This window comes from Oryctolagus cuniculus, chromosome 16 (assembly GCF_051225735.1).
Source record: "Oryctolagus cuniculus isolate XC-2025 breed Fujian yellow rabbit chromosome 16, ASM5122573v1, whole genome shotgun sequence".
NCBI lineage: Eukaryota > Metazoa > Chordata > Mammalia > Lagomorpha > Leporidae > Oryctolagus > Oryctolagus cuniculus.
The window spans coordinates 39,567,465-39,579,538 of NC_142882.1; the positions used below are offsets into that span (position 1 = coordinate 39,567,465).

Consider the following 12,074-nt stretch of genomic DNA (forward strand, 5'->3'; position numbering starts at 1 on the left):
TTCCCTTTGGCTTGTGCATATAGTCTAAAACCAACCATCAGGGAAATAGGCAAACCAGAAAACACCAGCATTCAGTCCTCAGTCACTGGAAACCATTAGATGAATACCCCAGCAAAGAACATTCCGTATGTCTGAGTTCAGTTTCTCATTCATTCACTGATCCACTCCCCACATCTGCAATGGCCCCAGGCAGAAGCCAAGAACCAGGAACTCACCCCGTATCTCCCTGACAGGTGGCAGTAACCCAAGCATTTGAGCCTTAACCCCCCAGGATCTGTATTAGCAAGAAGGTGACAGGCACTAAACCCAGGCACTCTGATACTCTGATGTCCCAACCACAAAACACAATGCTCACACCCCCACTTTTATTCTCAAATAAAAGACCACTCACGGATGGTAAAACGTCCTGCCAACAACACCTCAGCTAGCAAATGTCTGGGCCAAGACTTCAACTCAGATGCGACTGAAACCACAAGTTGTAACCAGGAACCTATAAGAGGCAAACACCTTCACGTTTGAACAGGCCTTGGAGAACCTAAGAACCAATTCATACCTACCAGATGACAAACAGAAAGATGTCTGTTGCTAGCAACACAAACTTTGGGATTCTCCACTGAGTCCACCGTGACCTCAGCCATAAGACCAAAAGGGCCACACTTAGAAACGAAAGCTTGTATGGACTGGGCCCTGTTGGAAACCAGTTCCCTGCCTTTCATGAGCTGTTCAACCACAGCCCTGCTCCCCCTCTTTCATTGCTTATAAAGGAAAGTGAACCCTTAAAGTGAAAGTAGGGCAATGCCAGGGCTAAGAAAAGATCAGTAAGGGGGCTCCAAAGTCAAGTACACTTGCTGTGCTGTGGCACACTGTCCCCTAAACTACTTCAGGCTACTTGGAAAAAAAAAAAAAGGTTCATTTTTATATTTAGGATCCAAACTGAGGAGACCATCCTTTAGTAACATAATGGGGAGGTAGAGGGCTCAATCTAAGATGCTTGGGAAGAGGTAGCTGTGGTCAAGACACCCACCCTTGAGGGGCAGCCAGGGCCTCAACCAAGCCCACTGTCAATACCACGTCCTCCCTGAGCACTCATGAGCCACCAAGAGAATGAAATGGCCTGACCGCAGATCAGGGCGGTCAGCTCACCCTATCAGTGCTCATCACCGACTTCACAGTCTCCCACGTATACAGGGAAATACACTTCATTGTGTCTCTTCATTCAAAACAGGCCCAGCACTCAATGTCAAGTCTACCATTGCTTTAAGAAAAACAAAGAGCCAACTGTAGTCCCCTCCCCTCATCCCCACCCTCCCAGGGAGAAGCTCTGGAGCAGATGGGCCTCCGAGGGGCTAATTCAGCCCCTTCCCAAGCACAGCCAATTGCCCAGAGAGGAGGGGCGTGGAGGCCTTCCAACCTGGCCCCATCATCCCAGCTCTGCAGTAGGGGGAGGCAGATGCCCACCAGGTTCAGGCCTCTTTCTGCTCCCACCCAGAAAAAGAACCTCTGTCCCACGGCCTTGCTTTTCCCCCACTGTAAAATGTAAGGTCTGACGGAGACCTCGCATTAGCCTCCTTGCCACTCAAAACGTCTAAGGCCATTTTGCTTGCAAGTCCCCACGACTCTGGGAACAGCTGCTCTTCCCTTAAAGACGACAATGCCCACCCAATCCCGACTGCCGCTGAGAGGGGCCAGAGCTTTTCTGGAATCCAGGCTGAGCCCCTGCCCCACCCTCTCCCTGGGCCTCATTCTACACCCAGCCCCCTCCTCAGCCAGCCAGCCTGGCATTTGTTCCTCCCTGCACACCTGGCAGGAGAGACAGCCTCCGGTTGCACCTGAGAACCCCACCTCTCTCCCAGCCCTCAGGGATCCATACCTGCCCACAGAGAGAAAGGCCCCAGGGATCCCTGGAGGGAAGGGGCAGCCAGCTCTGCCCCACCACAACTGTGCAGGAAGAGCCCAGCAGGTCGGCCAGCACTTACCCGTGGTCCAGGGGGCAGCGCGGGCTGGGGACAGGTGCCAGGAGTGGGCACTGCAGACTCAAAGGTGCTATGGCGGCTTCGGCGTCTGGGATGCCATCAGAGGCTTCGAGCGCCCGGGAGCCCAAAAGAGAGCAACCCCATGCTCCCTGGGCACATAACATAAAGGTCCTGTGCCCAACGTCCGCCACCAGCTTTCAACCGCGAGGGGCGTCTGCCTTTTTTTTTTTTTTTTTTTTAACAGGCAGAGTGGACAGCGAGAGAGAGAGAGAAAGGTCTTCCTTTCGCCGTTGGTTCACCCTCCAGTGGCCAGCGCACCGCGCTGATCCGAAGGCAGGCGCCAGGTGCTTCTCCTGGTCTCCCATGGGGTGCAGGGCCCAAGCACTTGGGCCATCCTCCACTGCACTCCCGGGCCACAGCAGAGAGCTGGCCTGGAAGAGAGGCAACCGGGACAGGATCTGGTGCCCCGACCGGGACTAGAACCTGGTGTGCCGGCGCCCCAAGGTGGAGGATTAGCCTCCTGAGCCGAGGCGCCAGCAGGGCGTTTGCTTTTGAAGCTTGCGCAGCCCGCTCGCCCCTGACACTTAGGCGGACCCGCGGGCAGCAGCGGTTTCAGAAGTCCAGAACCATGTCCTCCGTCCCCAAAGCAGGGTTGGGGTGGGAGAGCCCCCATCTACGGCGGTGCTGAGGCCATGCAAGCAGCAGCGGCGGACTAGGCTCTGGAAGCCACCTGGAGCCTGAATCCCAGCCCCTCAGCTGTGGGCGCTGTGCGGGAGGGCAGAGGGAGTGCCCCAGTTAGGAGGCCTGCGTTTGGGCTGCAAATGCCGACTTTGCTGTTAGAAACTTCTAATAAAATATTTAGGGGGAGGGTTTCGGATACCTCCAAGGACGCCTGAATGAAGAAAATGTTTCCAAAATGGCGTCCCGGGGGAGGAAAGGACGCCATGGTCATGGCGGACTCCTCTTACCGTTTCCCGCAGCTGTGGACCATTCGGGCCTCGCCGGGGCCGCTGGGAAGGCCGCACATCCGGGTGTCCGCTGCCAGGGTCCACTGGCTTCAGGCATCCCCACATAACCTAGTGAAAAGTAGGCCATGGGAAGAAGGGTTCCCCCAAAGAAACTACCCCCATCGTCTGCCTGGGCTTCTGCAGCAGGGGGAAGGGCATGGCCAAGGCCAGCCACAGACCGGAGGGCCCCTCCTGCTTCCGCCTGCCCAGGCCAATCTTCATACTTCCTCAGTTCAGCAAATGGCGGCCGTCTCCTCCCCTGGTGAAGAACCGGACCGCGCTATGAGGAAAGCCTAGCTCAGGTCTGCAAGATCTGACTCGAACTGGCTTCTTGCTGCTGCTTCAGTGGTGGTTTGTAGCAGTCCAGACACTCTGAGTTCAATGTAACAATTTCAGCTCCCCGGGTACATCAGGAAAACAAGCTCTAGGCGGTTTACATTCCCAGCCCCTGGTCCATTTCTCCCCTCCCCACTTCCCCCAAATCCTACACATTTGGCTACAAGATGCCCCCTAAGACATTTCACTCCCATCTTGAGGGGTAAGGCAGGAAGTCAAGCTGCTGTAACTACTTCTTGATGATCCTGGACATGGCCCAGGCTGGTGGAGAGAGACTCTCCTACTCAACACCCACAAAGGACTTGAGACACCGGGTGTAGCCCCCAGAGGCTATGGGCAACAGGGCAGGCGTTTATAGGCGTCCTTTCCTGACATTATATGTGGGGCCCAGTAGAGCAGCAGTTTGAGGTCTGACAGAGGCTCTCCAAGGAGCCATGTAAGGTTCAGGTGAAACACAGAACTTCTCTGCTCTCAGGTGTGGAGACTTAAAGGAATCCCGTGTGGTAGTTTAAGAGAACAGTCAGTCGTTAGCAGGGCCAGGTGTGGTCCTGCCCAGATGGGGTTAAACTGCTCCTGAAGAGAGCTCAGTTTACAATCAAGGGGGTAGGCTTTCTACCTGTGTAGGTGAGAGTAGGTCTTATTTGCACACCAGATGAGAGCAGCCACTACCTGCCCTCATTGTGTTTTCTTGTTCTCATTTTCCACCTTTGGCAGGTCAAGGGCCCAGCACAATTGGGAAAGAGCCTTCCATAGATAATTCACATGGGCTGAATCCTAATTTCTTTTTATGGTGGCCATAACACAGGTTAAGGATTTGGAAAAGACCTTTAAGCACTTTTCATGAATTTCTAGGAAAAGGCTGATTCATATTTAGGGTCTTACTGGATGGTTTCCAGACAATTGGGGTCTCCGGGCAGCAAGTGATATGTGTCTTATGCCTAAAATTTAGGGACTCCAGCCATCTTGGAAACCAAAACCTACCCCAATACCACTTTGATGATCATAAGCAGACCAAATATCAAATTTTCCTCTACAGTTTTTTTAAAACAATACTTATTTGACATAGACACAGATATCACACACCTGCTGATTCACCCCTGAAATGCCACTACTGGGGCTGGGCACTCAATTGAGGTCTGACACATGGGTGGCAGGGACCCAACCAGTTGAGCCATCATGTGCTGCCTCCCCAGGAGTACATACACAAGAAGCTAGAATCAAAGTAGAGATAGGAATGGAATCTAAGCACCACCATGTAGGATGTGTGTATCCCCCACAGTGTCCAAACTCCTGCTTCAAATCCCACCCTGAGAAGGCTTTTAATGACTTAGACATCCGCTGCTGCTCCATCCTGGCTTAGAAACAGAAGCATCTGATTTCATAACCAGTCTCTTCCCAAGGGTGGGATGGGAAGCTCAGGAAATCAGTGAGTCAGAACTTTAAAACCAGGACACAGGGCAAACATTCCACCCCTCTCTGTGTCTGCTTTCACTGAAACTCCTTTAATAGCTCGTTTTGTGACTCCAGTGTCCATCTTCTCTCTCTCCAGCTTGTCCTATCTCTAGGGTATCCAGGGGCACCACAGAGGATTTGGATTTTATCTAGAGGAGCCATCTGCAGAGCTAGTAACCCATCAGTCTTCTTCTGTTGAGGGGAGCTGAGCCCTTCCCGTCTAGGGACACCTTTGCCACTCCTCACCAGTGTCCTTCCTGCTTGCTGTAGGCACATGGGCAAGGCTCTAACTTAGCTGCTAACATTTGGATGGGCGCTTTGTGGTTTCAGGGTCACCCACCTGTGTCAGTGTCCCTCATTCTCTTGGGGTCCCTGGAATAGACTGGAGAGCCATGAGCTAGCCAGTAGCCTGTGTCCACATCTTTCTGACCCCCCCATGCTGATGTTCTCCATGTTATGGCTCACGAAACACAGAAGGCAGTGTCCACCAATAAAGAGGATTAGCTTCAGGACTGATAGTGTTTAGGTTGTCTGGACACTCTGAGATAGGAAGCAGCTGTTAGAAACCCCTGACTTTCCTGGGCATCAGGGTCCCAGGAAGCCTGCTGTCTCACGCACCCCCCCTTATCCTCTTTGGGATGTAGAGGCCACTGTAGAGTTACAGGAGTCGGATGGGGGATGGTTTAAGTCCAGATTCCAGCTTGGAAAGGATATTCTACCCTCTCCCCTGTGGGAAGGTACACAAAACTGGTGAAACATGAAAGCCTCTAGGGACTGGGGGAGCAAGAAGAATAAAATCCCAGACTTACATCAAGTGGTGGGAAGGTGAACCCAACATCAGAGTCATCCATTGTGAACCATGAAATTCCCTCTCAATTTCTACCTATAGAAGGTAGAGGTCTCTAACCCAGAAGAAAGTGGCCCCATGCTGTGAAGCAGGGAAGGTCAGACCCAGCAACCCAGAGACCAGGCTCAGGGCTTTCTCAGACCTCTCGCTTTGCACTCCTCTGTCTCCCAGGGGAGAGCCTCACCCCAGCATTCTGGCATCCTGGGAAAGGCTGTCCCTTTCTCCTCCACAACTGTGATCTGTTGCTGAACTTCCAGTTTTGGTAATCATGTCTGGGGTATTTGACACTTATCAGAGCTGCCCCAATGACTCAGCCATGATTCCCGTAAGATGCTAGACAAACAGGAGTGCAGGTGACCATGCACTTCTCAGCTCTCTGCATCAGCAGCTCAGCATGACCAGGTCCCAAGCCACACCTGAGTGGCACAGGATGGAGTAAGTGTCCCCAAGAGTAAGTGCTCCTGGATCTGCTGCTGCCACCATTGCTCAGATCTTGGTGATGGACATCTTGACCCAGGATGCAGCAAGTGTTACCCACAAGCTGCCTGGCATTCTTTAATCTGACACTGCCAACTGCTGAACTCCCAGTGCCCAGAAGCCCCAACCCTAGGCTAGGAACCATCCCACGTAGGTCACCATTGTCATTGCTGGAGTGTTGGCTATAGCTCAGCCTCTATCAGAAGGAGCATAAAGAAGAGCATTACAAACTTGTGAGGAGTAAGAGAAAAACAGGGAGGTAAAATTGTCTCCCTGGGGCCTGTGTCATGGAACAGCAGGTTAAGTCACCACCTGCAACTCCAGCATCCCATACCTCAGTGTAAGTTTGAGCACTGGTTCCCCACTTCCATCCCAGCTCCCTGCTCAGACAACTGGGAAAGCAGTGGAAAACTGTCCCCATATGTGGGCTCCTGCAACCCATGGGAGAGATGCAGATGGAGTTCTGCCAGGCTCACTTTGGAATGACAACCTTTTATGGGGGAGGGGTGAACCAGCAGATGTAACACAATGCTCTGTGTCTCTCCCTCTCTCTCTTTCACTCTTTCAAATAAACTTAAAGAGAGAGAGAGAGAGAGAGAGAGAGAGAGAGAGAGAGAGAGAGAAGAAAGGACAACCATGGCATGAGAATCAGATTTCCTGTTATGCCACAGCCAGACCTATGGAGTGCCTAAGATGTGGCAGGAGAGGCCAGGGAAGCCCCTCCTTTTCCTAGAACTCTAAGCATGCCCCATTCCTTGTCCAGCCCTTCTTGGGATCTCCCACACCTAGGGTGTTTGCATCATACAGGTGATGCCAGGCTTAGGGGTTCCTTGGCACTACAGCACTGCTGGCATCCCTTCAAGCAGATGCTAGAATGATCCCCAGAGACAAGAAGAGAGACTGAGAATGTCCAGAGAGGGACAATGATCTGTGCAGGATCAAACTTGTACAAGGATGAGAGAGCAGGTCTGAGCCAGGTGACACTGTCTGCCACCAGGCCAGCCCTGTGGCAGGTGCTGCCTGTGTTGGTGCAACTGTGGACAGTGGGTACATGGCATGGGGTAGTGGAATAGGTAGTGCCCACTGAGAATTTGGGGATATTTTGTGTGAGGAGGGGGCTGAGCTTAGGAGCCACAGGAAGTGGCCTATGTTGGTGATGACCTATTGAACTGGCTGCCCCGGCAACCACCCCAACATTCCAGAGTTGAGTCTAAGCCAGCTCACTTGGATAAGAGTCTCATAAGAAGATGTTCCTTTGTTGCATCCCGCGATGCCGAAGCCCAGGCCCCAAGAAACCCTGCTGTGGGCGCCTTGCCCAGTGGTGGGAACATTGGGCCAACCCTCACTCCCGACGTACCTGGCGCTTAAAACAGAAAAAGGCCAGGGTGAGTCTGGTAGCCAGGGCAGGTCTCTGCTGGCCAGGACACCACTGGGACCTCATGGGCCCTGGGTGTGGGGGGACGGGGCCTCTTCACCCTTGGAGGAGGGAGGTTGAAGTTCAGAGGTGGGGGCAGCCTGAGGCCCAGAGCTGCTGGCTGTGGAGGGATCTCTGGGACTGCCTCTTCCCTGCCATTCTCGCTCTTGTCCCCCAGGTCCAGGACCAGTCAGCCTCGCCCCTGGAGCAGCACAGCAGGCTGGGGATTGCCAGCAGCCCAGACCTGCATCAGTTGCCTAAAACTGATGAGCTCTGTGTGGTGGGGCAGAGGTCAAACATGCTCACAGCTCTGAAGCTACCATCACAGACGTTCCCCAGCATGCACAAACCACCTGAGGTCCCGCTCAGTCACTTGGTAACCGTTGCCCAGAGAGAGCCCAGGGGTTCCATAAATGCCCATCTCACAGCCGGGACAGTGGGGCCTGAGGACGGCTCCACCTGTGCTGGAAGTGAAGCAAGGCAAGGGCCGGGCCCGGCACCTGACCTCACGGCTGGAGCGGAACAGACCACTGACCTTCAAGCAACATTCCTGCTGGAGCAGTGCTGGCCCTCCAAGGAGGAGCACTGGCACAAGGATACGTGGGGGACAGCCGTGTCCCCAGGGGCCGAGCAGGGCCCACCAGACACAGCACTGGCCCCGGCCTCAGCCCCAGCTCCTGCAGTCCCTTCTGCTTCAGCCCCAGTGCCACACCTGTCCTTCCCCATCCCCGTGATCCTGTATTTCTCTTTACTCCTCCCCATTGTGTTCCTTTTCTCCACCTTATTGTCCCTATACTATAATAAAATTTAATTCCTTACCCAGTGTGTATGTACAATTTGCACTGTGCAAACTCCCCAGGCCCTGCCCTCCCCTCCCCACTCTCACTGCACAGTGGCCCCAGTGCCAAGGCTCTGGATACTCTGAAGATGACACTGACACCTCCCAGGGGCAGAGCCAGGGTTGCCTTTTTGGACAAAGAGCAGCAAATAATGGGAAGGCCAAGGAAAGCAATGAACATGGGGACACTGTTATGGATAGGGCAGCACCTCCCCATGGTCATAGACGTGGGCTCTAAGGTCAGACAGAACTGACCTGCAGTGGGTGTTCTCACTGCAGCCTCAATGTCCTCATCTGTGAAATGGGATGGCAGCCCTGCCCACAGCCATCACTGGTACAAGGAAAGCGATGCACTGCACCTCCCTGCACACACTGGGAGCCCCCCAGCTTCTGGGATGAGGGGTGTACAGGGAGAGGGTAGGTGGTTCTTAGGGCACAGCCTCAGAGCCATGGGCCACACACAGAAGCTGTCACAGTCTCTGTCCCTGTGCTCAACAATGGGTCACTGGCAGAGAAGCAGAGCAGGGGTTGGCTCACTGCACAGGAGACAGGGGAGCCTTGTCCAGGACCCCATGTGATCCAGACTGTCTGGTGTGCAGATGAGATGGATGTGTCATGGCTGGGAAGATGGAGACACAGAGGATGTCCCCAAGGACAGTGACTGCTCTTTCCCTGAGCTCCTGCGATTTCTGGGCCCCTGGCCAGGTGCACTGGGCCCCGTATCTCAGCCATGGGGAAGCACTGCTGTCACTCCCCATTTGCAGATCAGGAACCCCCTGAGAGGGAAGCCCCACCCAGGTCACGGCTGTGCTGATCCCAGATGAGGACTCCCCTCCCCAGCATGAGCCAGACTGTGTGGCCTGTGGGCACACAAGGACATCACAGAAAGCTAGGAGGGAGTATGAAGGCTATGAATTTCATCAAGAGATTATAGCCACAGGGATTTTCTTAATGGGCTTCTCAGCTGACCCACTAGGGCTGAGGGATGCCTGTGGAGGAGGAAGCTGGGGCACTGGAATGCTGACCTGTGTGTATTCCTGGGAATGGCCTGGATCACACCCAGTGACAGCACTGGCCCCATGACTGTCCCTCTGGAAAATGTCCCAAATCACCTGATGCCTGTGCACCCTGCACACCCATCAGCCTGGAGCCCAGGTCAGGCCAACTGGAGGGAGTGGGTGGCAGTGGGTGCACCTCCCCTGCAGAGTCCCAGGCAGCTCAGTTTGGCTGCCTTGGCTTGGACAGCCCCAGAGACCTGTGCTCCCCAGCACTGAGAATGCACAGAGTGGAGTGTACACCACTCAGGACAGCCAATGTCCCCATCACAAGGTCATGAGCTCATGGTCATGTCTAGTTCCAGGTCCTGGGGTCTAATGGCTGGAGCCCACCCCCAGGAAGCTGAGCTGAGGGTTATCTCACCATGACTAGTGGTGTAGCCTGATTCCCTGATCAACTGTAGGGTCCAAAAGAGGCGGGCTGCCCCAGCACAGGGGACAGAGGGGGCAGGGGCCAGAGAGATGCGAGCTCTGGGCTGTTGTGGGGAGATGTGAGTATGAACAGCTGAGGGGTGAGCCCCTGCAGGCCTCTGTCCTCACGTGGGTCTCTCACTGTGTCCTGACCACTCAGTGACATGGGCATGTGAGGTCCCCACTAAGGCTAGAGGCCCTGCTCTCTGCAGTCTACTTAGCAGCAGAGCCAGGTTTAAGACAAGAAGCTGCCATAAACCCTGGGACTCCCTTGATAATGAGACTGCACCCAGATGCCTTGGGAGAGGTTTCTGTGGCCTACAGTTCCCGGAACTCCTGGTCCTGACATGCATGGACACACAGCCTGAGATGGGGGTGCCTCTAACTCCTGACTTCTCGGAAGGCTGCAGGCAGGGAGGGTGCAGCCCTTGAAGGACGCTGGGACCCCGAGTCCCATGGAGACCTCAGCAGGGCCTTGAGTTCAGGATGCAGAGTCAGAGAGACAGGATGGTCATGGCCACTCTTTCAAGCTGCTGACTACAGACAAGACTCTGAGCCTCAGTTTCCCCATCAGAGAAATGGGAGACAGCCAGGCCTTCCTGTTCAGCTGTGCACAGCACTGCCTAAGAACAGATGTGGGAATCTTGCCCTGTAACATTTGCCCATGAACAGCCACGTAGCAGCAGTTTGGAGGTCCTCTGGGGCCCAGGGACAAGGAAGGCCCTCCCTAGGGGGGTCTCCTCCTTCTGCTGACCCAGGAATGTTCTGTATGATTGGAGGGGGAGTGGAGCAGGTGCAGTGTGACATCCCTTCTCCCCCCAGTAGAAGGGGCTTAATGTGGGATAGACTGGGGTGCACTCTGTGCTGGGAGCCCTGTGACCCCACCCAGGACTGCTTCTCTTGCTTCCATTCTTCTCTCATTCATTCACTCATCTTTGAGCAAACATTCACTATCCCTCTGTGTGCCCATGGCTGTGGCTTCCTCTCCTGGTGTGACCTGCCATGATCCCTGTCCATGTGGCATCTGTGTCCACTCTCTGACTTATGGATGGGCCCTGAACTCAGCGGGGCTGATGTGATTCAGAAACCATTCACTGTATTAAGGGAGAGACTCAAGGATCAAGAAAGTAAAAAGGCCAGCCTGTCATGTCAACATAAAGAATGACATTAGAAGTTATGGAATGTGATGGGGCAAGCATTGCGGCATAGCAGGTAAAGCTGCCACCTACAAAGGCAGCATCCCACATGGGCACCAGTTCATGTCCTGGCTGCTCCACTTCCAATCCAGCTTCCTGCTGATGACCTTGGTAAAGCTGCAAAGGATGGGCCAAGTGTTTGGGCCCCTGCATCCATGTGGAAGACCCAGAGAAAGCTCCTGTCTCCTGGCTTTGTCCTGGCCCAGCCCTGGCCATTTTGGCCATCCAGGAATTGGATTGGCAGATGAAACATCTTTCTCCCCACCCCCCCGTAACTCTTTAAAATAAATAAATCTTTGAAAAATAAAATAAAATTTACAAGTATCATGATTATGCATCCTATTTTCAAAGACTTGAGGAGAGAGAAATGTGTAAGGGAGCAGAATAATTATGATACTTAATGAATTTAGGAGTTTATGAGCTTTTTGTGAGTTGTAACATTTTCAGAATAATTAAAGAAGTTACAGCAAAAAAGTCCTACAACAGTAACTGATTTAAATATGCATAAAAACAAAATGATTAATAAATTTTTATGTAAACTTGGCTTCAAAGAGAACTGATACTAGTAAAAATTATTCAACAAAAGAACAACAGATTTTACATTTTGAATAATTAAGTAGGACCTGAAAAATCTGTGAGGCCTCTCATGTTGCCATTTCAGTTAAAACATTTGAGCCATCAGCCATTCACGGAAACTTCTCATTGTCAATCCAGGAGGCTCTGAACATGAAGCTGGTAGTTTGATCAAAATGGTTGAAAAAGTACTGTAACATGGCTGATGCTACTGTTGAAAGACCCCTGCTTGGTGGGGCATTGGAACTGCTGGCAGAGGTGCTTCTTGCTCTACAATGAGAGAGCAATCAACTGAGGAGCCGGGAAGACCTGGAGAAAAAGCCAGTCTCCTGAACTTCCACAGCCTCTCCCAGAGAGAGGCAGTCGGCACAGCTCAGCCCCTGCTTGTGAAGCCTTCTCCTTTAACCTCACAAAGGAGCAGTCATTCCAGTGTCTCAGAGACAGAGACATTGACACTGTGGCTCCTGGAGGCGAAGGAACTTCTCCCAAACTAAC

At 53.2% G+C, this 12,074-nt stretch overlaps 1 protein-coding gene and 1 long non-coding RNA gene across 5 annotated transcripts in view; both read right to left on the reverse strand.

The window, feature by feature from the left end:
• Positions 1–12,074, reverse strand: part of LOC138845844 (uncharacterized) — a 112,716-nt gene that overhangs the window by 18,778 nt on the left and 81,864 nt on the right. The window lies entirely within an intron of this gene.
• Positions 390–3,833, reverse strand: LOC149121689 (uncharacterized). The gene is made up of 3 exons (XR_016223045.1): positions 3,205–3,833; positions 2,942–3,049; positions 390–490 (listed from the first exon to the last, which is right to left on the reverse strand). It is a non-coding gene; the product is annotated as an uncharacterized LOC149121689 (long non-coding RNA).